Source organism: Planococcus citri, chromosome 1 (genome assembly GCF_950023065.1).
Source record: "Planococcus citri chromosome 1, ihPlaCitr1.1, whole genome shotgun sequence".
NCBI classification, from domain to species: Eukaryota; Metazoa; Arthropoda; class Insecta; order Hemiptera; family Pseudococcidae; genus Planococcus; species Planococcus citri.
Window position 1 is genome coordinate 67,957,526 of NC_088677.1, and position 27,863 is coordinate 67,985,388.

General features: G+C 35.8%; 1 protein-coding gene across 2 annotated transcripts in view; it reads left to right on the forward strand.

The window, feature by feature from the left end:
• Cad99C (cadherin-99C) overlaps positions 1–27,863 on the forward strand; it is a 269,753-nt gene that overhangs the window by 129,825 nt on the left and 112,065 nt on the right. For both annotated transcript variants that reach the window (XM_065347422.1, XM_065355009.1), the window contains exon 3: positions 448–505. The gene's annotated coding sequence lies outside the window, so the exon portion shown is untranslated. The remainder of the gene's footprint in view (positions 1–447; positions 506–27,863) is intronic.

Here is a 27,863-nt window from a genome sequence, read left to right on the forward strand (position 1 = left end):
AGTTCAACTCCATCTCTCGAATCTTACGAAGCTCAACTGCTCAAGTTAGTATTTTAGTTCGACATGGCGATAGATTATTCCACCCATAAGCCCATAATTTCTCTGCAGTCTCATCGTCGTTTTACGTTTACTCTACGTCCATAACTTAACGCTTGCATTATAAGTAAAAATCAATTGTTTTTTTTTCCTCCATCGACAATTCGACGTAGTTTATTTGATATGGGCCTTGTTCCGGAACACCAGTCACCTGTAAGGTGGACTTTACGGTAATGCGTTTTCATTTTTGTGGACGAAGATGATAAAAATACGAGTAACACTTGTGTAAGCGGATGATACTCGAGAGTACCTACAATTCTCGTAAAATCCGGATTGTTTAATTTTTTTCAGTATTTTTTGGTCATCTCAGCGGTATGGCAATGACTAATGTAATATTTTCTCGCATTGCAGGTATTCGTGGCATGGATATTGTGTTCGGAAGAGCGGTGAAAAATTCAAATTCTATTCCGTAAGTTATTCGACATCTTCTTTTTTTTCTCTACTACTTTATACTCTTAACGATTTTCTCATCTTAACGGCTCAACGGGAGGCTGGCAAGGTAAAGTCTCGGGTGTCGTCGACGACCCTATATCGACGATGGCGCGAAGAAAGCGATATCACGCTGGTTACCAGTATTGGTTTTCGCTTTTGCAAAAATGCTTGTACTCGTACTTTGCGAAGTTGGACGACACATTACAAGTAAATAGGAGAAGGGTAAGGCGGGGGCGCGAACACGAGTTAAAGTTGTCATACGGCGAGATGTGGATTTCCTGCACCAATGTTTGCATATAGATACCTAGTTGTGGATAGGTAAGGTACTAGATATGTACATTTTATACGACTGTATACGACTATAGGCTAGTAGATCTTTGGAAGATAGCCAGTCTGTGAATGGTAGAGAATTACACGTTATTAAATACGCTGCTACGTCGATAAATTAGAACTTTTCAACTTGACGTATGAAGTTCTGTATCACATTCGACAATCCGCGCGCACTCGTTACCTTAGCCAAATATTATCTACGAGCACACGTTTTTATGGCCGACTGAACAGGTCTGAACTGTGTGTATGCCAAAGGTGTACCATTGTAAGAAGCATTTGCGAGTTGCATATACAGTAGAGAACTAGGTTAGGGAATGCGATCATAATCTTATAGGATAATACCGGTAATATAATGGTAATTATTGTACGTACGTATAGGTTTCGTAATGGAGTGCTCGTCTCATTAGTGCCATAAATGGTGTTTCACGATATCACGTATTCTTTGTAAAAATTAAATTATTAATCATTTATTAAGAGTGCAAGCCTAAGGCGGCTGGCCGGATTGTCGCGTGGTTTGATTTCAATTAACTGGTCGCTCGATCGGGCTCGATGCTGCATTGGAAGTGGTTGTACATACGTATAAGTGATGTGCTGTATAGAAAACTGATCCGGTCGAACTGTCCGCAGCGTTTAAAACAAATATACCATCGCTTTCGCTGATTGCTACGTGAGATAAACATCTTGTGAGATGCAGACGACGATACTTACGAGTATGTGTGTAAAATTGCGCAGACCGTTTTCACGCTAGACGAGCCTTTTTAGACGAATTTTCTGGTCGTTGGTTGCTGGAAAATTAAAGTATCTAATTAAAGCTTATTAGATTTTGATCCTTTCGAGTCAGAGGCGTGACGAAGTGATGTGTAGTGAGGGGAGGGGGAGTGAGACTAAAATTTTCTCAATTTTTGTCGTCAGATTTCCTCAACTTTTTACTTCAGACCCTCCTCCCTTCCACCAATATTTTTCATGTTAATTAGCCAGATTTGGTTTGAACAAATTTTGAAAGGGGGAGTTGAAAAATAATTTTAAATTTCAAAAACGATGCTTTTTTATACAGGCAGGGTGTCTAACAGTCCTGCATGTCCTGCTTTTTGCCGATGTGTCCTGCTAGTCCCACAGTTGTCCTGCTTTCAGTGGGTTTTTTTTAATCAAAATGTCCTGCTTTTTTTCAATCAGGCTTTAAATTCTCATGTAGGTACTTACCTCTTGCCCTTTTTTGTAGAATGGATGGAATTTTGAACAAATTTCATCATTTTTCCCATCTCACTGATTTAAAAAAAAAAAAAAAAACATTGCTGTAAAAATCTTCTTCTTTCTTGTGCATTTTCCCAGCGACATTTTAGCAGCTTTCTTGATCAAGTCCGTGTATTAGGTGGGTGATCTTCCCCTTCCCTTCTTGCCTTCTATGTGGCCTTGAACTGTCAGCTTTTCCAGGGTGTCCTATCTCACAATATATCCGAAATATCATAATCATAATATCTGTCTCTTGATGACTGTGCTAAGTCTCTCCTCTACTCCCAATTGTTTGAGTATTGACGCGTTTGTTCTTTTCTGGACCGACGATATCCTTAGCATGCATCTGTAGCAGTACATTTCAAATGCATAAATTTTGTCTTGATCTGCCTTGTGTATTGTCCAGTATTCTCGCACATACAGGAAGATGGAGAAAACTAGTGTTTTTACAATTCTGAGTTTTGTGACCTTTGTGATGTCGCGGCTTTTCCAGATCCAATTAAGCTTTCCCACCAGTGCCTTTGCTATGGCCAACTTTCTCCTGATTTCTCCAGCTGAGCCTCCCTGATTCGTTATCAACGAACCAAGGTACACAAAGTCCAGTACTACCTCTATGCCATCAATTTCCAAAATTTCAGGTCTGTTCTTACGTTCCCTAGTCTTTAGCAAATGAAAAAATTCAAAAAAATGGCCGCTCGACTTTCTACCCTCTGTCTGTTGTAAGTTATTTTTGAAGAACAGGAATTTTCAAAATTATGGTAAAAGCGCTTCTATTACGTAGAAAAAGTACCTGTGATGATAATTTCATTTTAAAACGCATGAAATAAGTTGAAAAATTTGAAAAACAAATTGTGATGGTAAAAATATTGTGGACTTCTCCCCCCCCCCCCTCAAACAAAAAATATTGTAGATACTATCTCATAACACCATGATGTCTACCAGCCGAAAAAAATATAAAATTACAAAAAAGTACAAAATTCAAAAATGGGCTGAAAAAGTTTTTCTTCTGAAAAACTACCAAAATTCCCCAAAATATATAAAATTTGTCCGAAATTTAAAAAAAAACATTTTTTTCATATGAATACTTGGGAAAGATTGAAATTCGAATAAACTGAAGAAAATCAGATTTTTTGAGCTCACAAATTATAAATTTTTTAATGCTTTCGCCCTAGTTTTGTTCGGGTAGAAAATTGTTCTCTTCATTTTTTGCATTCAATTTTTTTTTTAGTGTGCGTAGCACACTATTTTTAAATAAGTTCTTGTGGCTAATATTCTGTTAGTCGAAAAATTTTCATGCTGGGGGAGGGGAGGGGAGGAATCGATTTGAAACCGCTTAGAATAATGATCTAGGTACAAAAAAATTACTAAAAAAGAAGTGCGAAAAAGTATGTACAAAAATTGGTTTTCTTGACTCAGTATAGACACTATGATAACAATAATGTAAAATTGGAAAATTAATAATGTAAAATTTCAACCCTGCTTCTCCTACCCTCTCCCCTCCAAAAAAATCTTGCAATGTCCGAAGACATTAAAAAAGCAAACAATTGACGCATAAAATATTGACCCCTCCCCCCCTTCCCTTCGAAAATGAAGAAGTCGTCAAATGTTTGAAAAATGTTCTAATAAAGTCCTGTTTTTTCATTTTGAAATTTTATTAAACACCTTGATGCATGAAAAAAGATTTGGAATTGTTCTATTGCAAGGTTGATGGGTCTAGGTACTGAAATCCAAAATTCAAAATTCACAACTTTTTCGTATAGTTTTTTAAGCTTTTTGGACTTTGAAAATCAAATTTAAAAAGAGAACAGAAGAGTTTTGATTTTTCCCGAGCAGGACAAAAGCTTCAGAAAATTTACAGTTTGTGAGGTACAAAAAAATTATTTTTAATATAAGAAGTTTCAATCCCAAAATTTTCCGTTTTTTGGTATTTTTGAGTGAAATTTTGCATCTTTTTTTTCGTTGAATGCACTTTTTTGTACCGGTACCAACCCTGTAGAGTTTAGGTATTCATTTGGTAATCTATGTTTCTTAAATTTTTGAAGTTGATTTATCATTCTTGAGAATTTTTGAAAAATTGCACAGTAGAATTCAAATTTGTCCAAGATAAGCAAGAGCAAAAACTTTGAAAAAGTAGATAATTCCAAAAGTAAAATAACTGACACAAAAAGTTGATTTTCATTGATTGTGCATTTAAAAATTTTGACGATAGTTTTCGGGAAATGAAAATATTTTCAAATGTAGATATGAATGGAGCCTGAGCAAGGTGAGTGCAAAAGCTCTCAAAAATTCACAATTCTTCATTTTTTTAGAACAGAATTTTTATATGTAATGTATTTTCAAAAAATACCAATTTTGGCAAAAATTAGAAATTATTGTTTCCTAATTTTCTGCTAAAAATAAGAATTTTTTGATATTTTGGCAGAAGAGGGACTTTCTGGTGGTTTTGACTGGAATACATTGGAGAATTTTTTTTGGAAAATTTCAACATTATTTTCGATGTGAGAAGTCAATTTTCCCACTGTCTTATTTTGGTAGGAGATTGGAAAAAGAAATTGATCTGGACCGTGCGAAGCGAGGGTAAAAACTTTTGAAAATTTATTATTGATGACTGATGGTGACGTAAAAACGCATGGTTTTTGGTAATTCTTTGATTTTCCCTGGTTACAGACCATTTCTTTCCTATTTTTTCCAACTCACCCAATTTTCCCTAAAATCCCAACTTTTCGCCTAAATTTTGGGGTGAGACCCCCCCTCCTCCCACCCCTTCGGCACACCTCTGTTTCGAGTGTATAGGAGGAAATTAGTAACTTATCACTTATGACCATGAAAATTGAGATATCACACACTCGTACATGTTTCGTTGACAAATGTGCAGTCATCTTTCTCATCTATTCGCCGTTTAATTCCCAGAATAAACGATTTTTTTGCCAGCAATTATCTCATCGCATGTTGAATGAAAATCTGCACTCTGCAGGCTCGTTGTCGTTGCTTCGGCGCGAGACGTGTTGTGTTTTTTCCCCTCTGCACTATAGAGTGAATTATTCGGATTAATGAGTCGGCTAGATGTGGTGTGGTCAAGCGTGTAAATGTCTCGCGTTTTGTGAAATTGATACAATTAATTTGTTTGCGAGCTTCGCAGAATTAAAGCCAAACGTAACTACTGCGGTAATAATAACCTTGACCTTGGTGGCTCGTGAGGTGTCCAACAGTGTACCTAGGTTTTTGGCCCCGGTCACCGTGTTAAATTGGCCTGAATAGAGTATTGTTCGGTTCGTTATGGTGGTCGAGACTCGAGACTCTTCGCAGCAGAGGTGTCTATAGGTGTAGTTTTCGGCGACGACGACGATGCGATTTCGTATATTTACAGTTTTGTTTGTGAGATTTTTATCGCGTTTTTTTTTGTGGTGAAGTGTTTGGAAATTGAAATGTGATTTTCTTCTTGCTGGGGGGTTTGAATGAGAAGATTTTGGGATGAGAGGGGGGGGGGTTTGCACGAGTGAGTATTTTGTCAAGATTTTAGTTTGAAGTGTTTTGATTTTGAACGTTCGCCAATATCAGCAAAAATTTTAGCTGCTCGAGATTGTTTCTCGAATTTTGAGAAATTTTTAGAAATCAAATTTGGGTATCACTAGTTAATTTTGCTGCATCCAATTTAGCTCTGATTGGCTCTGGATCCTACATACTTCAATGTCTTGAAATGACTTTTACATATTCACGTGTCTGTAGTTTTGCTCATGGTAGAATCAGTGTTTGTCGAGCGAGCGAAAGTTCGTTCATTTCATCTTACCAGTTTCCCATTTACACGTTCGCGTGCGTTAATAACCAGCTAATTTTTCAATTTATCCAGTCAAATATACTCGTATATGTGTATTTTGAAAACTAGTCGTACATCTAGTCGGTGGCGTAAACCGCTTCAGCTGTCGGTATTCATTTTCAATATGCGGGCTCGACGACGAGTGCACCTCATCTACCTGTACCTGTACCTTCACCTTTATACCATGTTTATACGCGTACAAACGTCTTGAAACGTGCGAGGCACACGCATCGCGGAACTGCCGTTGGTCGGGAATTATTTTTTCCAGCGGTATTAGCATTGGCATTGGTATATACCTCGATGGACAGGGCAACCGACGCGGTCGGGACAAAAATGTGTGTATTTTTTAAAATAAAAGTAACTGTTTTCGTCGTGAAAAGTACGCCGAGTATAGTTGCGGTTTATTTATAGGTGACTGCGACTAGGACGCGGACGATGAGATGATGCGGCTAAAGGCGGATCTTTCGAATGTGAGATATCATGTGTCAGGATTTCTTCGCAGCCTGCTCTTCTCTTGTAGACATACTTCATTTTTAGCCGTAATTTATTCCGTTTTCTAACGTACCTCTACCTATGTACGTAGTTCGAATGAATCTGGACTTGGACGTTTTAAACCGCGCACGTTTGCGAGTCCCACAGATCTATATTTTGTTTGCTTGAATGAATATTAAAATCATTGGGTAGAGTTGGTATCACCTATTATATGTAGGTAAAATACGGAAACCAACAAGAATTCCGAGTATGCGGAGAATATCTCTAGAGTCAAAGTTTACGGTTTGTTGCGAACTATACCTACGTGTATTTTTATTGGGAATTCATAAGTATACGAGAAGGTGTTCGAAAGGAGAGAAAATGAAACTTAAAAAGCCTCCATTTTCAAAAAAAAATTCTTAGGTAGAAAAATGATTCGTTGTACACTTTCGACCTAACTAAACTGGTTAAAATTTCATAAAAAATTCAAATATTTTGATGAAAATGTTTTGTGAGCATTTGAAAAAATTTTAAGCCCAAAAATGGGTCACGATTTTTTTTTAATTTTTGAAAAAGTGCCATGTTAAAATTTTGCAAAAAAAAATGAAATCTTTATTCATTTTGAACGTTGTTGAAGAATTTTAAGCCCAAAAATAATTGGTGATGATTTTCGAGAGTTTTAAAAAAGACGCCATATGTGACCGATCAAAATGGGTTAGAATTTCCACAGAAAATCAACAATTCCATCAGAACTTTTTTTTGAGTATTATTGAAAAATTTCGAGTCCTAAATTGGATCTCGATTTCCGAAATTTACTTGAATTGGCCGCATATTCCTACTTCAATACTCTCCAAAAATCAACCAAATTTTGAAATCTGCAAATTTTTGAAAATTTAAAGAAAAGTTTTTATGGAAATTTTTAATTTTTTAGCAAAATTTTAACTCATTATTTACCCCACCCCATCCAAAATTAGGACTAATTTTGAGCTTGAAATTCTTTACAACTTCTCAAAGAAGTTTTGATTTAAAATTTTTGATTTTTGCCGAGATTTTTATCCATTCTTTAAAAAATTATATGGCGCACGTATTTGTCAAAACTCTCGAAAATCATGATCCAATTTTGAGCTCGAAATTCTTCAAGAGTTTGACCGACTTTAATTGATCACATAACAGCTTTTTTAAAACTCTCAAAAGTCATAATCCGATTTTGAGATCAAAATTTTTTAGAAGTGCTTACATAAGTTTTGAATAAAAATTCTTGATTTTCTTGTCAACATGTCAACTCATTTTGACAGGCTGTATTACATCTTATTTACCCCCCCCCCCCTCCCCCGCGTAAAAATCAAGACTTCATTTTGAGCTCGAAATTTTTTACAACTGCTCAAAGAAGTTTTGATTGAAAATTTTTGATTTTTTGGCAACATTTTTACCCATTTTGACAAGTTGTATGACGTATTTTTCAAAACTCTCGAAAATAATGATCTTATTTTAAGCTCAAAATTCTTCAGATGTGCTCCAAAAAAATTTCGATGGTCAAATTTTGATCGTCTGTTTAGATTTTAACGTGTTTTGATTGATCACATGACACTTTTTTTAAAGCCCTCAAAAATCATTATTCAATTTTGGCCTCAAAATTCTTCAAAAGTGCTTTAAAAAGTTTTCATTGAAAATTTTTGGTGTTTTGGGCGAAATTTTAACCCATTGTGACAAGTCATATGCCGTATTTTTCAAAGCTCTCAAAAATCATGATCTCAAAAAATGTTGATTATTTGTTGAAATATTAACCCATTTTGATTGAATCACATGTCATCTTTTTTAAAACTCTAAAAAAATCATTATCCGATTTTGGGCTCAAATTCTTCAAAACTGCTTAAAGAACTTTTGATTAAAAATTTTTGATTTTTTGGCGAAAGGTTGACCTATTTTGATTGGTTGTTGAGGTGTTTTTGAAAAATCTCGAAAATCATGATCCATTTTTGAGCTCAATATTTCTCCAAAGAGGTCAAAAAAAATTTTATGAGAAATTTTTGATCTGTCGAGATTCTAAGCCATTTTACTAGGTCACATGACACCTTTTTAAAAATTCCAAAAATCATGGCCCAAGATTTTTGGAAAAAAATCAAAACATTTTTGAGCATTTTTGTGGTATTCCAGATCAAAAATTTTGTTGAATTTTGTTGATTTTTGGAAAATATTATTCCTGCTTGAAAAATGTGCTTAATTTTGAGCTTAAAATTTCTCTGAAGTGTTCAAGAAAAGTCGAGACAAGAATTTCTGAATTTCTTACGAAATTTCAACTTACGTATTTTGATGAGTTGCATGAATCCTTTTTCAAAAATCCCAAAAATCGTGACCCAATATTTGGACTCGAAACGTTTCGAAAATGCACATAAAACGTAATTGGAGGGGGCCAAACTGAATTTTATGGGCCAGAAAAAATCCAGCCATATTCGATTTTTAGAGCTCTTTTTACCATTTTGGACTACAGACTAAAGACGGTAGTGATCAGTGATCATGATCATGATCACGCCAAGCTAGTTATATCCAAATTTTGATTTCATTGGATACCCTTTGCAGTGTGCACCTACTTCGACAGTTGCCACAGACCAGTGCACCAAGATACTCGACGTATTATGCAGATTTTTCGATGTTAATCTAAAATACTGGGTATATTAATAAAATGTAATTTGGTTTCATGGTCGTTATACTGCAGCGGCGACAGTGGTCATTACGCAATGCATTTTTTTCATATTTTTTCGCCTAGTGTCCGCGCGCGCGAACACGATAAACCATACATACCTTTAGACTCGTATTATCGTACGATGAAATTAATTTCATCTCCCGAAGCTAAATGTCCATAGTTTGGTATTCTTTTGTGGTACGAGGAGCGAGTGAGAGAGCGCGGATGTGGGACCATACTATACATATAAAGCTCACCTAAGGCTACAGTTGTCTCTACATATATACTCTCTCGTCGTCGTCGTCGTGTAGTGTAGGTACATATTTTTATACGCGGCTCAAATAATAATTACATCTCACAATGCTACCGATTTTTATGAAAAAATACCGAACGAGCACGCGTCGGCGTATTGTTTTATAACGTATTGAAAATTATCACCGCAGTAATACATTATTCAAGGTCTGTAGGGCGAAAGAGCCGTGAAATGTTTACATTGTATCGGCCAAGAGTTCCTTACGGTGTTCCAGCTCCAACTCGATGATTTATTGAGTAATGATTCTTATCGCCTGGTGCCAAGTTCGTGGCAAAGGGCTCAGATTGAAATGTTTGGTTACTTTTTTTTAAAAAAGTCGAATCGGGGAGAATTATAGAAGCTCGACTCTCTCCACAGACGTAGAGAGTGGTGCAAGGCGTTCCGAAGTACTCGTAATTCGATATATTGGGTGGTCTAATGTACCCCTATAATTTTAAGACATAAAACTATAAGTTACTGAAAATGTAACGGTGTAGGGTATCAATCTATTGATGGTACTTACATATTCAAAAAAAGTAGGTACTCGATCCAGTTATATAAGGTTTCTCTCTTTTTTTAAATCCCCGTTTCATCGTATCGAGTATACCTACTTACGTACTAGAGAGCTCCCAGAGGTATTTTGAGCTCATTTATCGAAGTTATTCGATATAACGCTGCGTTCGGTTGCTAATAGAATTAGATGAGATGACCCGTTTGAGAAAATTATTTTCTCAGCATCGTTGTTTGCTCGAGTTTCTCCGCAATACAGCGGGCAAAGCGGCGGCGGTGTGTATGCAAAAGTAAATAACTCATTAGTGAGATCGCGCTCGATCTGTGTCGGTATATGACACCCTGTAACCATCTATTGTGTTTGTCGATTGGTATTCATCTATTGACTCGCGTATATAGTGAAAAAAAATCAATATATAGAAGAACACTTGTCACTTATTCGTTTCGGCGTCTTTTCACATGGGTGAAAGCAACCGAAGAGTCGGCGTCAATTTCTAGTTGGTCAATTTGTGCGATATTGATGCTCATCGTCCTCGTCACACCTTTCAACGGCTCGAGTGTGTGTCTGTGTGCTGTATAGGTATCGATAATTAGTTTGCAGGCGCCGTTGTCATCGTCTTTATCCGAGATTACGAAACAATTACCGAAATTACCTGCCTGTGTATTACGAAATGGTGGCGTTAATTTCCGCGTATCGTTTTGGCGCGATCTTTGACGTCGATGGGTGTCGGTGTTGCACTAAATGTAATTAACGAATATTATTGTCGAAGAAACGCCGCACCTGCCTTCGTCAAGTTCGAGATGTTGAAAGAAAGCAATTGGCATTTGTAAAAATTGGTCGCAAGGTAAGGTAAAGGGTTGATATGAGTTTGAGAAAGATGTTGGATTTTTTGCCCAACATCCAATTGCTCGTATGATGAATTTTGATCATCTGTTGAAAATTACACCTGTTTTAAAACTCTAAAAAATTATAATTCGATTTTGAGCTCAAAATTGGTCAAAAGTGCTTAAAAAAGTTTTGATTGAAAATTTTTGATTTTTTGCCAAAATTTTAACCTATTTCAACAGGATGTGTTACATTTTATTCGCGCCCAAAAATCAGAACCAATTTTGAGCTCGAAATTCTTCAGCCTTCACAACTGCTCAAAAAAGTTTTGATTGGAAATTTTTGATTTTTTTGGCGAAACTTCAACTCATTTTCATAGGTCGTATGACGTCTTTTTCAAAGCTCTCGGAAATCATGATCCAATTTTGAGCTCAAAATTTTTCAGGAGTGCTCAGAAAAAAAGTTTTGATTGAAAATTTTTGATTTTTTCTGGCGAAATTTTAACACATTTTGATAGGTTGTATGACGTCTTTTTTAAAACTCTCGAAAATTATGATCCAATTTTAAGCTCAACATTCTACAGCAGAGCTGAAAAAAAATTTATACGAGAAATTTTTGATCATTTGTTGATATTTTAACGCATTTTAAGTGATCACATGACACCTTTTTTAAAACTCTAAGAAGTCGTAATCCTAGTTTAGGTTCAAAATTCTTCAAATGGGCTTTAGAAAGTTTTGATTGGAAATTTTTAATCAACTGTCGACATTTTTACCCATTTCGATAGTTCTAAAAGTTCATATGACACCTTTTTGAAAATGTTAAAAATCAAGACCCAAAATCTTGAAAAGAAGATCAGAAATTTTTCATCGAAACATTTTTTTTTAAATTTTAGCTTACCAATTGAGTTGTTTTTTGGAAAATCATTATTCTTGCCTTATAATTTCTGTCTGAAAAATGTGCTGAATTTTAAGCTTGAAATTCTTCGAAAATGCTCAAAAAAAGTTGACACAGAAATTTGGATAAGTCGTAGCTATAATGTTTTTTTCAAAACTCTCGAAAATCATAATCCAATTGTTTAAGCTCAAAATTCTTCAAGAAAACTCAAAAAAAAATTTTGAGAATTTTTTGATTATCTGTCAAAATTTTTACTAATTTTGGGAGGGAGGCACATGTAGAATAGTTAACGGTTTTTTTTTTGAATTTTTCGAATTCTTCTTAAAATGATTATAAATAAATAAAATATGTATAAGAAATATTTCAAAAATTGAAAAATGATTCTAGAAATCAAATGAATTGAATTCAAATTCGGTTTAGCTCATTGCCAGTTTTTTTTACTACGATTTCAGAATTTTAAGGAAAGGAGAAGAGAGAAGATGTGTTTGTAATTTAGTGGATTGATTTCAAAAATTTTTATGCAAGAAGTTGAACTGAAAAATGTAAAAACCCAAGTTCATAAAAATTTACAATGAAATTTTACTCCAGAAAATGTTTCCAATTCGCTCTTAAATTTTTAAGACCTTCAAAGGAACAATTGAAACTCCGCTGTTCATTCCTATTTCGACGACTCAGAACTTCAGAAGAACAAATTTTCCCATGACTACAAAATTGAAACGAGATATAATCATAAAATGTTTCGAAATTTCTCAAGATCATAGAAACTTTATATCAGAATTTTTAGAGTCAAGAAAAAATTAGTAAAAAGTGACATTTTTGATATCCGAAAATTGGTGAGCATTTTGGAATTCTAAGGAGCCAATGAGATGTGAGTGTATTATTTCAATGTAAAAATTTTATTCATTTTTTCAACTCATTATGACAGTTTTTTAGAATTGTTTTGTGCAATTTCGTCTTAATGTTGTCCAATTTTGCTGAAATTTGTTCAATTTTTGGCGATTTACAGTCAAAGCTTCTTATGTAATTTTTGTAAAATTTTACTGAAATTTCCTTCTTTTTTTTTGTAATAAGCGTCATTTTCACGATATCTTATGCAAGTTCCTGTATTTCTTCAATTTTTTGGAAATTTTTATTGGTTTTAATGCCTTTTTTCGTGCTGTTATACCATTTCAAGGCGTTTTCTACATTTTTACATAGATTTTTCTCAAACTCGACAGAAATTTCATCAGTTTGGGTAATTTAAAGACGTGTTTAGCGGAGGTTTCAACAATGTTTTGTGCGGTTTTTTAAAAATGTTGCAGAATTTTGCTGTAATTTGGTATGATTTTACTTATTAGTGCTTTTATTGATTTTTTAAAAGTCATTTTAACGATGTCTTATGCAACTTCCCCAAAATATTATCCAATTTATCCGAAATTTTTTCAGTTTTTGGTAATTTTTATGGATTTTGATGTTCATTTTTTTCATATTTTCATACCATTTTTCAACATTCTTTCGTGCAACTTTTGCCAAATTGTATGTACTGTAATTTGATGGTTTGCCAAATTTTACACGAATTGTGTTAATTTATCTGAACTTTTTGTATGATATGATCGTCGTATTCGGAATCATCCCCTTTGTCCTCCTCCCTTCTCGCACCCTGTTCAACAAATTCATAGAGATTCATCGTTAAAATTCGTAACACGAACTATCTCATTACTGGCAATCGTATAGAAGTGTACGAATGGTAGGCTATTTGCACGTAATTAAGGAATACCGACGAGTAAAAAAACCTCTCGCGAAGACTCCGCAGCATCCATATTAATTTGAAATTCTTCTCAGATAACCGATTATATCAATTTAGCGAACATTACTCGCGCAAACTGGTACTCGATTAGATCTCGTGTGTGAGGTTCTGAGGTTATTCAAACGACTTGTCGACACTTACAAAAATACCGTATAGCCTGGTACGAGTACTTTGTAACGTATAAATATGGACAAATGAAAAGTATTAATTTCCGTTTGTTAATCGGATTATCTATACTCGTACCTTTAGTGGTCACACATATACTCGATACGATGAGACGAAGGAATGAAATTTCTTCTAATCGAACGTCCATTTCTCTACTCGTAGTATGTATTTGCTATTTGGACGCTCTGGTGAAATATACGATTGGCTAGAATTTGCGTGCGCGTTTACCAGAGAGTGAGAGAGAGTGAGAGGAAAAAGCAAAGATCAATTTATGCGCATCCGTAGTGGAAGAAAAAATATCCGCGGAATATCTCATTGAAGATTTACCTTCGGGGGATCAGGTGCGAAGGTGTTTCATGATTTTATACGATCGTATGGCTCGCATTCTCGGCTATATGTGAAGTGTTTGAGCTAATGCTTGTGTGAGATAAAATACAAGGGTCGTGTTGCATATTAATTACTCGTGTAGTTGGGTATTTTTTTTTTTACCTCTTTGGTTTCTTTTTTGTGTATCGAAAGACACTATAGGTTGATCGGTTTCGCATTTAGAAATAAAATTAAATCTTTATCTCGTCCGGTGCACTTTAGGTGGTATGGAAAATGTCGTGTTACGTGGGCTCCAGATGAAGGTATTAATTCCCGGTGCCGGTGGTAATTACACGATGGTGGTTTGGTTTCTATACTCTGATCGCAAAGAGCGAGCATTTTTTCACGCCGATGCACCGTAGGTTACTGCATAGATGACGACGCCTGGAAGACTGCGACGTGTATCGAGAGTTTAATTATTTCGTAGTTGCGAAGATTTCAACGTGATCTTCGTCGTTGGTGATTCGATTTTAGATGATGAAGTGTCTCTGTAATCCTACAGCTGAGTCATCAAAAATCAGTACACTCGAAAAAATTGTTGGTTGGGGTCAAATTTAGTCAAAATTCTCGTCGAAATTGTTCAGACATTCCTCAATTCAACAATAATTCATAAAGCATCCTGAACCTGAAAACATTTCATTTCCGATCGAATAATAAAAACACGTAAACATCTGGTTTCCTCATCATTGAATTAACAAATTACTTCATTAATTACACGTGTTGACAAATTAACTCCATCCAACCATCCGTATCAGCGAGAAGGTTATTAAACCGAAGAACAAATTTTATTTGCAAACACAATGAAGCCATCAACATCATCGTCGCAGCTTCGACAGCATTACCTTGAACAGACGTACTCGTAAAATTTATTCACGAAGACATCGCATCGTATACGTACCAGCAAATTACTCTCTTATTATATGTCACGTATTCGGCAGCTGGCTTGGCCGCTCCAAGACGAGATATCTGAAAGGAATAAACCAAAGGCGACCGATCATCAGCCCCGAGAATCGAGATGCTGATGGCTTTATTGATACCGGCGAAAAATATGTAGCTCTAAGGTTGAGAATGAGCTAGGATTCGAAAATTTACAATCTTTACAAAGTGCATCGTGACTCATCCGATCGCTGCCATCGACAGAGACGCGTAGGAGCCTGAGTTGATATGTTTTACTGCGTGTAGTATTTGTATTTGCGAATATACTCTCGACGAGTTTTGCACACAGATAATATGATGACTTTATAAGCTTCTTTATGATTATAATAACTACCGAAGAGGTTGGATTTTGATTAAGTATCGTAGGTTGCGAAACTATAATATAAATCGACGTGTTTTCCATTTATGGATTTACCACCGCAGAGGAGGAAGACGATGTGACCAGGTACGGTAACCTGCGATAGGTGTAAAAAGCACGCGAGTTTTCAGTCTGCGAGTACCTACCGGGTGTCCAGTAACAGGTGTCGAATGATGCCCCTGCTGCCAATTCGGCGAATCAAATTGCGTAAATGTGTATTGATTTGCTGGCAGGGTAAATTGAAGGGGTTGTGTTGATTTTAAATAAAGGCCAGGGAGATTTTTGAGAATTCTAATCGATCATTGCACTTCACTGTGAGCCAGACGGAGATGAGGATCCTTAGCTCGCAGAAAATAATTTTAAAGGGAGAAAAATTTGGAGTAGAAAAAAGTGTACTTCTCATTTGAAATTATCGATACCTATCAGATGTTAAAATTCAAAATTGGGTTTTGAAGTTGCCACATCATGTTTCAATGTCGAATTTTCCGTATACGCTAAACTGAACCCTGGAAAAAGGAAGGCTGGAAGGTTTATGTTTTCTTTTCAAACAAGAATGAACGGGTGTGAGGGGTTCACCCCCTCAAGTTGTCAAATTTTGAAAAAATCGGCAAACTGCAATTTCGTATTTTTTTCAGAAATAATTGTAAATTTTGCATTATTTTCAAAAATTGTCAATTTTGCATTTTCCCCAAAAATTGCTAATTTTGCATTTTGTTCAAAAATGGTCAATTTTGCATTATTTTTAAAAATTGTCAATTTTGCATTTTCCCCAAAAATTGCTAATTTTGCATTCTTTTCAAAAATTGCCAATTTTGCATTTTTCCCAAAAATTGCCAATTTTGATTTTTTTTCAAAATTGTTAATTTTGCATTTTTTCCAAAGATTGCTAATTTTGCATTTTTTTCAAAAATGGTCAATTTTGCATTAGATAAGTAGGTATTTTTAAAAATTGCCAATTTTTGCATTTTTTAAAAAATTTTCAATTTTGCATTTTTTTAAAAAATTGCCAATTTTGCATTTTTTTAAAAAATTGTCAATTTTTCATTTTTTTTAAAAATTGTCAATTTTGCATTTTTTTAAAAAATCGCCAATTTGCATTTTTTTTTAAATTGCCAATTATGTATTTTTAAAAAAAATATGGCTAATTCTGCAATTTTTCCAAAAATTGATGCCAAAAGTATACGTTTTTTGCCGCTGAAATTTTCAAGAAAATAATTTTTTTGTGAGAATGTTGCTGGCAAAAGTAGTCATTTTTAAAAAGTCTTGGTTTTTAGAAAGTAATAAAAATTTACAAAATTCTTGTTTTTTACCAAATTGCTGAAAATATGTATCTCGCTGTTTTCTGAAAAATGCGAAAAAAGTCTCCAAAAACTTTTATTTTTTTGCTAAAAATTGCTAATTTAGCTTTTTTTAAAAAATTACTGAAAATTGTCGCTTTTTGCGAAAAAAAATCCCTATTTTTTTCTGCAAAATTAATATTTTTTTCTCACACCCGTAGGAAATTTTTTGGTTGACACCCCCTTCCCCCACACCAACAAAACTTTCAGTTTCGTCTCTGTTTTTAAAATTTATAATTTTTTGTAAAATAATCGACAAATCCGTTTTCAATATCAAATTTTATCCAAACTACAAACTGAGCCTTGAAAAAAAGGGATAGAAATAAGGGATATTTTTCAAAAAATTTGAAATTTTCCGTAAAGGTCGATGTAACAAAAGTGTTTGGGGTCTCTGAATTCATTATCAATATCTAATTTGACCTGGGATCCCAAATTGGTTCACGGACGAGGGAGAAATGAATTCGAAATACAGGTTTTGGATTTTGGAGATCACTAAATCAGCTTTAAATGTCAAATTCCAATTAGATTACGAATTGAGCTCTCTAGAGAGGAGAGGACGAGGGTTGATATTTTCGAAATTCGAAATTTTCCATGTCTAGTCGATTGAAATACAGGTTTTTGAAATCGCTGAATTCCGAATCGAGTTCTAGACTTTAGATGAGAGGTTTACAATTATTTTCATTTTCAAATTTACAATAAGTAAGTATTTTTGGAAAGTTGGCTCTTGAAAAAAATGCTCAACTTTTGAAACCTCCGCCCCCCCCCCCCCCCCCGCCTCAAATTAGAGGAAAATGTGAAAATTCGTGTTTGTCTCTCATAAGTTGCCCATTCCTGCATCGAAATTCTTCAAAATACGTTATCTCTTTTTGAAGAAAAAAAAACCTTCCCCGGTCTTTCCTGTAATGTTGGTCCCCTTTGTGTATAGCCTCCTCCCAAAAAAATAGAAATATATCAACAATGATAAAATTTTGAAGATTGTACACATTTTTTGGAAATTTTTCATTTTTGGTGAGAATTCCTCTAAGTAAGTTCCTCTTTTCAAGAAAGAGCCTTTCTTGCTGGTCTTTCATGAAATAGAATTAGTCGATTTCGGTCACACTTTTTTGAAAATTCACTACTTATGTGTCAAAATTCTTCTAAATAATTGCCCTTTTAACTCAACCCTTCCCTTCCTCCAAACCATGTTGATTTCCTTTGCGTGCAATTCAACCTATAAAATGTGAAATAATCAAAAAAATGAAAAATTGAAGTTCTTAAAGATTTCTTGGGAAAATATTATGTCTAGTCAGAATACTTTACTTCTAAATAACCCACTTCTCAAGTAAAAACCACCCTCGGTCTTCATCTTCAAGCAATATTGGTCTTCTTGTAGGTACAAGGCGCTTCTAAGCATTTTTTTAAAGGGTGTAATTTCTTACATTTATTTTCTTTAAGCTTGGGGGCTTTTTGGCAGGACTTAATTTCAAATTGGAAGACTGAAATTTTTAGTGATTTTTTGTAGAGTCCTCCAACTTTTTGATGGTGCAGTAGCAAAACAATTGCAACATTTTTTTCACTTCTTAACGAACCTATATGAGGCCAAAATTGGTCATATACATTTGTAAGGTGGTCTACATGTGCCCTCTGTTGGTTTTGATCGTCCATCTTCTCCTATCATTTTCTAATTTAGTGAATTAAATAATTTTCAAGGCAAAATTCCAATTTTTTCTACTAATTCCGAGATTTATTGGAATAATTGTCGAAAATTGTTGAATTTCGTCTGTTTGGCTCTCAATTACGCTAATTTCGAAGATACAGGAAGAGATTTTATTGAAATAATTGATTTAAAAAAAATCGTCGAATGTCATCTGCATGGCTCTCAACGATGGTAATTTCGAATTCGAGCGGTATTTTTCTTTCATTTTTTCAGCATGTTTTTCCATATTTCGGATCAATTTGTAAATAAGACAGCAGAACAAACCATAGAGCATGCAAACTCTCGTAAACGATATGAGATTCTGCTGCATCTAGTTAAGTAATCATCTCGACTCGGCAGTATTTTACGTATTCTCGTTTATAAATTTAGAGCTCGCTAAGACGCCTCATCCCATAAGCGAAGGTACAGGTAGAAGAGGTTGTCAGATAAATAGCCGAATTTAACGGTAAACGAATCTCCGAGCCCCGGTAACGAATACGACGACCCGAGCAGAGAGCACACTGGGGCAACCTACACGTCGTATTTATCATCGCATAACGCGGACAGGACACATATAGTCATAAGGAATAAAATGAATTTCAACTGGTTACAAGATCGAAAAGAAAAACAGTCAGAATGAGACGGAGACGTAAGATTAATCAATCAAATAATACGCATACCTATAGCTATGTTAAAACAACCTTATTATAGACGATTCAATTACTCGTGTCTGGGCTCTATAGCGTTGTTTTCTTGCTTCGTGTGCCTTTGCCTCTCTTTGGTTGTGAAAAAATAAACTGGAAAGTGTAACTAAATTAAACCAGAGAGTAATATTTCTTGTGGAATATGAATCAGATAAAGAAGCAGCCGAAAATGAGGATTAATGCAACCGAGTGCTTAGAATTCATAAACTCTTCGAAATGCATCTGCCGAAAACCGGTTCCTTAATGTACCAGTCGATCACTCCGAGTTTTTTTTTCTGCTTACCCGCAGTCTCTCACTTTGGTACTTTTAACGAATCTTCGGCCAGAGTATTGTCTGTAGTGCACGATTCGCGAGACTGGATTTTTTCGCGGATACGTTCAAGAGGTACCTATACTATACTTTTTTTTACGAGCGTGAAATTTATTGTTTTACGAGTACAGCAAAGTGCCCCTGTAAATTACAAGTTTAACTGGTCAATCATCACCCGAGGTGAAAAAAAGTGTTATTTAGTCGTTTAAAAATAGACGAGAGTAAGCCCCGAGCTATCCTGAATGATTGTTGTTTCTTCCTTGCCTCTATTCCTTTGAGAACTTTATTGAAAGTTTCGATTTGGTGACGCTGATAAATTATATTCAATTTAGGGTTCGATGAATTTTTTTTTTTGGATCGAAAATTACGCGGCTGAGGCCGGTTTACGCGACATAATTATTAATTACACTGTAGGAGAAGTAGATCCACCTCTGCAAAGACCGGATCTGCTAATGCTAACATAGTACCTTGTCCACCTGTGCTCTGAGTGTACTCTGCTTGCGAGCCACAGGGGCCACACCTCATTTAGCTCTATGTTCGAATAGCAAATTAATGCGGCATCGTATTATTTAAGGCGTGTACGACGACGACGTTGTATATACTTTATGATATAGTTTTTTTTTTCTTTACCTCCTATATTTTCAAGCACATGTGAAAAATTTCATTTGAGAAAAACTCAAAACTCGGATCTCATTATGGCCGGACCAGTCGACCGTTTCGCATTTGGTGCGCGATTAATTAGCGATCAATTACCGGAGCGCAGAATAAAGGCGGAGAGTGGTTAATAGCTTTAGAAAACCGAACGTTTGGTCGAATTATGGATGGCTGAGGCGATCCCGATCCCGATCCCGATCCCGCCAAGTTGTACGTATAGAGCTACAGGTTGCTTACATGATTATGGAACGAAGCCAGCTTTAAATCAATATTTATCTGGTTTCGAAGGATTTCGTATTCATGGAACATCGTTTCAGTCGTCGTGACGAGGTACTCGAATATGCGCAATGCATTTGTCCTATAAGATTATCGGTCATCGAGTTATATCATTCGATCGTTTGGAACCGAATCGAACTTGATCGTACTTTTCAAAAAGTCGTGCCGTAGAAAACGAATTTACTTGGTCGTGGTGTTTGGCGGCCAGACACAGCAGTCCATCATTTATATGCATCGTCAGACGTCTCTGTACACGTGAACTTTATCGAATGCCAAACAATACAGCTTGCTAGACTTTTACTTCACAGTACGTACTCGTAGTCGTGGTGGCAATGACAATGACATTATGGTTGGAAAAATCTTGAAATAGAAAGGGAAATTGAAGAATATACAAGGTGTCCAGAATCAAGTGTGGAATGATTCGCTTGGGGCCCTATCAAAAATTCAAATTAATTTTGTGCAAATTGAGTATGATATACCTATTCTACGTATATTAATGGGTAATTCTCAGAAAAAAGGTCAATTTTGATGTGCATAATTTTGAAAAATAAAAATCATTTTTTTGGAAAATTTCAAGTGGGAATCATTTGTATAGGTGTCCCAGATCCCTGTTCTAGTGTTGGCCTCAATTCAATCCCCCCCACTGTGGACCCCAGCCCCCCTAAAACAGCGATAATTAGGATTCGACCCTCATCGATGTGTAATATGTCGATTGATATGTTTTCGAGGTCGTAGAATTCGAATCTGGAGTAATTTTTTATGTAGAGGTGGAGGGGGAGGCGTGGGGAGGGGGAAAATGTCAAATTTTGCTTATATTATCGTGTAATATGTCAATTTATGTTTTTCAGGCCGCAAAGTTCGAATCTGGACTTATTTTTATGGTAGGGGTAGAGATGAGGTGTGGGGAGGGAGAAAATGTCAAATTTTGCTTGTTTTATCGTGTAATATGTCGACTAGCGCGATAAAAGTACAGCTGTCTGAAATTTGGCCAAGTCGAAGGACAAATGGGCGCTGGGCAAGCCGAAGGACAATCTCAACGTTTTTTCGTTTCTAGCCTTCCCTACTGGACATTATTCGATTTTTAACACGTAATAAATGTGTACTTATCATGTAGAATAACTTCCCTTTCTCAATTATCGTTTTTGGCGGGTTCATCAGGGTAAATAAAAAGGCAAGCCGAAGGACACCAATTTTGCGAAATATCATATTTTCAGAGACAAGTACGATCAGAACGAGCCATTGCGTAGGTTATGAGAATAACATTGCGGGGTAACATTTTTATGAAGACAGTGAACCAGTGCAGCCACTCACCAGAAAAAAATGTTGGATTGGGAAGCTACCAAAAATAATTGAAAATTGCTCGAAAATTTGCGCAAAAAGTGTGTGACAGTTTTCAAATGTGAATTGTGAGCTTCCTATGGACTTATTCCAATTGCAATTTGCACAATAATGGACCTTCGTGTTCTATGATAATGAGAACGTGCCAATTTTTCCCCAAAAAAATGAAGTTCATGACACTTTATAACATTCATTTTCAAAAACATGGTGTGTGACAGCCAAGTCGAAGGACATTTGGGGTATAAAATCGAATGTACACCAATGAAAGGAGGGGCTAAAAATTTCAATACCATATGTGAAATGTGTGGGGTATGATCCTTGAATGGACCAAAAAAAAAAAAAAAAAATCATGCTAAAACCTTTGAGAAATTCGCCATGTACACGATTTTTACCTTTTTCTGAGAATTACCCTAATACATATTTCTTTTTGAAAAATTTTCTCATAGAGCGCTTAATTCGCTCTAAAATCTTTTTTCGTTAAGAACAACTCCCTAATTAATTTTCATTTTTTTTCTGCCCAAAAAATTCAAGGGGTGTTACAGAGAAGATGATCAAGAGAGTTTATAAAAATGAATTCAAAATTTGAAACCAGCATCTCTAAAAAACCGAAAATAAATTATGTCACGCGGATTTTTCAATTTTATGAAATACGAGAGCTTATTGTGGTGTTGAGGAGGCTTCATTGTAGCAGAAAAGCACGTGGAAATTCAAAACTACCACTCATGAAAATCCAACAAACCATCGGTCACAAAAACTTTTCAATATTTTTGAGATTTGGGAACTCGTTGTGGAAATTTGGACGCTCCGCTCGTATCCAATAATAGTTGGAATTCACGGGGGGGGGGGGGGGGGTCAGTTAAGAAACCAGCCAAAATTTCAGGTGGCAAGATTCAGTTTTACGAAAAGTACGTACATGATCGGTAAAAATGATCAAAATAAGTGCTAAAACTGATATTAATTCCCCAAATCAGAATTTCGTCATTCCCAGTCATTCTGGAGCCACCAATGCGATTTTCAGTTTTTCCAGAATTTTTAATTTGCTCCAGAAGGCGTGAATATGCAGTTGGGCAGCTAAAAATTGAGTTGTGTATTATACTCGACCTCTTTAACGAGCTTCTTCACATTTGAGTCGATTTTCTCGAGTGCATCAATTTTTCTTTTGCCCACACAACAATTGTCGACGTCGACATTTACATCGACTACGTTTTTTTCCAACATAATGATGGAAAAGTGATCAATTAATTATTTAGTAGGAATCTTCTGTCGGTACAAAAGACAGGTGAATGAAAAGTTTCAAAATTTTCTCATTATTTCTGATATCTCGACATGCCATCTCAACATGTAGATGTAAAATTCGATGCTCAAAATTTACATCTACAACTATGTCAACCAATTTTTTCAGAATTAAAATTTCTGTTTTAGTGTTTAAAAGTTTAGTAAACATTCAAAAATATGATCTTGTTCAATGAGGAAAACAAATTTTTTAGGGCATTGATGAAATTATTCACTTTTCTACAGTTTGGAGTTGTAGATGATATGATGTTGATATTGTGGATGTATTTGTTGATGTCGAATTTCACATCAACATTAACATCGACATGTCAACATGAATATGGATTAAGTAGTTTAGTACTCTTAGATAAAGTATTGCACCATCATTGATATAAGGAATTTCTGTTCAACCTTTTGATTACAGTAGACTCCCGATTATCCGACCTAATCGGGGGGGGGGGGTAAGGTGAGTCGGATACCAAAAAAGTCGGATAATCCGAAATGGATGTTTTTAGCGTAGAAATTAAGTGCATAAGCTTGAGAAGACAATTTTTTATTCAGAAAATCAAGTTTTGGCTCAAAGCAGGAACAAAAAATCAAAAAATCAAAAAAATGATGAATAAACAAAAATAATGTACTTTTGTACATAAAAGACAATGAAATACTGACTCAAATTATAATTTTTTGAGATACGTTGGATCATTAGAATACAAAATGCTGCATACTGCATCATTATTTACACTCCAAAATCAAAAATTAGAGTTTTTTTGGATTATCCGACCTTGGTGGGTCGGATAATGCGAAAAGTAAGTCGGATAAATTTTTACCGGATAACCCGAAAGTCGGATAATCCGGAGTCGGATAATCGAGAGTCTACTGTATACAGATTACAGACTTTTCATCTGCACTTCTTTGAAAGTGGACTTTGTAGCGATGCTGTTTTCAGCTCGAGCAATACCCACATCAGAGGAAATCATTTTTGAAAAAAAAACTTGAAATTTTTCAACTAAAATTTTATAATTGAGGAGCTTGGTTACAAAGTTAGACAAACGCCACAAGGTTGATTTTGAGAAAATCTATGTTTTTTGTTACAAAAATATACAGCATTGTAAAGGTGGGGGATTTTTGACAAATTGTAGTGATGATACTGAGTAACAAAAATACAAAAAATATCCTTCCACCATCACCCCCCACCACTAATAAAAAGAACCTGAAAATGCACTTGTCTGATTTTGAAACCAAGATGAAGATAATTTGAAGTGGAAGCTGTCTAGATCAGTTAGGTTTTGATACGTATAGGATTTTTAACCCTCTTTCCATTTCTGAGGTCCCCCAGTTTCAAAATAGTATATAAAAGGTCAAAAAACGCGATCAAAGTTGCGCCTTAGTTTCAAACACGGACATGTGAACATTATCTTAGTTTCAAAATAAGACATATCCTATCATCTTAGTTTCAAAAACAGACATATCCTGGATATGTCTGTTTTTGAAACTAAGACAATTTGCACATGTCTGTGTTTGAAACTAAGGCAAAACTTTGAGCGCGTTTTTTACCCTTTTATGTACTGTATTGAAAATAACAGACCTCGGCAATGAAAAGAGCGTTAAAAATCCTATAAGAATCAATATCTAACTCGATTTTTGTAGAAGTGGCATTTGTCTAACTTTGTAACCAACCTCCTCAATTTTACGAATCAGGCGGTCGACATAAATTTTGATGTGAATGTCGATCCATCCTCATCCGTCACTTTTGGATGCCATATGTCGATGTGAATTTCGACCCTGTGTTGAGCCAATTGTTGACACAAATGCAGATCAACATGAGTTGATAATTACATCGACAATTAGCTTGACACAGGATCCAAAAGTGACGGATGTAGATGGGTCGACATTCACATCAAAATTAGCATGGTCATTGTTGTACAGGCGTCTCCCTCGCGCACTGTCCAGGTTTCTGACGCATACAGATATACACTGAGAAAACCAGAGCATTTACAAACCTTATATTTAGGGTCTTTCTCACTGCTGCATCTGACCAAATCTTCTTTAGGCAAGACCTGGCGCTTCCTGTGATTTGCGCTCTTGTGTCTTATCTTGGCTTCACTGCCTCCTTCGTTATCCACAATGGATCCCAGGTATCAATTTTGTGGATCTCAGGCTAGTTGTTCTCCAGCGGATTCCCAATCATAATCTTTGTCTTTGCTTTATTTATTAGCAGGCCATATTTTGCACTAACCTCTTCCAGGAATTTCAGAAACCCAGTCATTTTCGACACTCGAGGTGATGACGGTTGTGTCATCAGCGTAATGGAGGGTTGACATTTGTACACCTCTGATTGATACTCCTCCCTGTCATTTGCCTGAGCTATCATCATTGCGTTACCTTGATGCCAAATCCGTGTATGTCCATCCAAAAAAAATTGTCTTTTTGTGTCACTGATAAGACTCTGATATGCCCTGAATTGAAAAATTTGCATCCAAGTGCAGTAAAAGTGCACCATGAAAGATGCATGAAGCCAACCAATGTTCAATCAGAACTCAAGGAACCCTTCCAAACTTATCCAAATCTTATCAGTGATGCGTAAAATCGTACTTTTTTTGTATGGACATACATGGATTTGGCATTAAGGTAACAATTGGTGCTTTCTGATATGAGTAGCTGCAGAGTCTCACAAATTATATGTATGTACATATATTCCCTGCATAGATTCAACAAAAGTGGGGACAGAATGCAGCCCTGTTGTACTCCTCTCTCTGGGTGGAATTTCTCTGACATGGTTTCTCTATCAATTCAAACATTTGCCATGCTCCGCTTGTACAGTTGTTTTATCAACCACACCAGAAGAATTCTCCACAGTTTTTGCCATTGTACGCAGTCAAACGCTTTCTTGTAATCTACAAAACACATCACAGCACGCACATTATATTTGTGTGCTTTCTCAATCAGCAATCTGAGGTTGAGGATCTGCTCCCTAGTTACTCTTCCTCTTCCTTTCACGAATCCTGCTTGTTCTGGAGGGTTTTGACTGTGTATGAGTGAGTATAACCTGTTGTACACAATCTTCAATAGTATTTTGCTGGCGTGATATATCAGAGAGATTGTTCTGTACTTCTCACAGTTCTCAGGAGATCCTTTTTTGTACAGAGTGACATATGTCAACTGTATCCAGTCCTCTGGCTATTCGCCACTCAGCCATATCAAGTTGCATATGCTGTGGATTTAGTGGGTGACTTCTTCGCTTTGACTTCTTTGCTTCCAGCTTTGAAGACCTCCACTATCACCTTATCTGGTCCTGGAGCTTTGTTCTTTTTCAAGTACTCGATGGCCTTGATGACCTCATCAAGTAGAATTTTGGCTCCTTCTCCTCTATGGTGTTGAACCTAGGGTCATCATGAACAGAAACAGTTGGAAAAATGAAAATCATCCCACAAAAAAGGACACCTTGGTTCAAGTCTAATACAAAAATATCAGTAGATTGGAAATCAAAGAATGTTTAAGAGAAGGAGGTATTTTGCAGTTTTCAACGGTAAGAGTAAGATTGAGAAAGATCAGTTTCAGTTACTGTTTGTTCGAAAAATTTTAATAAAGTCCCTTTTGATCTTTATGGTATTTTTTCCATCTTCTCTAGTTCTTACCTATTATTATCATTGTGTAGAGGAAATGGCTCTTTTTCAAGGCATTTTGAAATCGATGTCATGTAAGTTTGAGTAAGTACGTACTAAGTAGGTACTCATAAAAAAATGGTAGCTACGCGGACTCGATTTCGATTATTACATCGCGTAATCGTATTACAGAAGCGTACTCGTATATTCGGCGTATAAAGTTACCTTTTCCCTTTTCAAGTGGTAAATTTGCTGACACACCTACTTAAATTAGCGCATGTGTAATGCGTATACTGCGAGTATATAGGAACACATAGGTTATAATACGAACGTCAAGCGCGATTTTGCAAAACGTTACGAAATACACCACCGCGCGTATAAAACCGTGAGTCCATTAAAATAGTAATAATTACCTGCTACAGCTACCGCTACACATTTACAATGCGGTCGTGGTAATCTCCCACGAACTTTCAGTTTTTATTCAATATACTTACCTACGATTAGGATTAGACTTACGGCGAGCACTTGGCTCTTTGGTAGCGCTCGCGGAGTCGCGGATTCCATTTTCGTGGCACTAATTACGATCAAATGACGCGATGGCCGACGTAACTAGCAGTAGCAAGGCTGAATTTGAGCCTATTCGAGTGTTTTGGTTCAATGCTCGGTGTCGGTGGCGATTTGCGGCATGTGGGTGGGTTTTTAATTTTATTCGCAGCAGCCGCACAGGAAATGGGCGATTTCAATTAGAGTACTTTCGATAATCGATCTGATTTGGTCATCGTAAGGTCGTACGACGAAAGAAAGGATATAAGGAAATTGAAATCTGTATAGTCGAACTTGCCCAAGTTCTTAGATTACTACAGAATGTTTGACCAGCCTCGGGGTATTTGAATGGTTTATTCTTTTCAACATGAGTCGTTGATTTTTCGATTTTGGAATTCCAATAGGTGTACTTTTTTTTAATTGCTGGATCATTTGTGCATACTATATTTTAGTCACCTATGGTCCTTGATAGTTTAATTTACAGTTTTATAACCGAGCATATTATGGCTTCTGGCATATGTTATTCCAGTGGCTGAAAACTTTATGGTGTTTATTGAAATAATTTTCATTTGTGTGTTCGAGGATTGTAAATTTTGTTGCTGCTGAAATGATGTTTTTACTGCGTCGTGATGATGGAATCGACGAGAATCGAGTGAGCTTTTGGAAACTGAGATGTTTCTTCGAAATGAAAAAAAAAGAATACGAAAAACGAGAAGAGAGGCGAACGAAATAAAAATAAAGATTTCTCGATATCTGAATCCAAGATGAGAAGAATACGTGCAACCTCAATCTACCTTACACGAGTTAATTTCGCATCAATTGGCATTTAAATGCGAAGAGGTCACGCAAATCAAACATTCATATCACTTTTACTATCTTTCCTCGTCGTATTAGGAGTACGATTGAAGTAATAAATGGCAGTTGACCTTCCGTTTAGCCGCATTCATTCGTTATGCCTACTGCAAA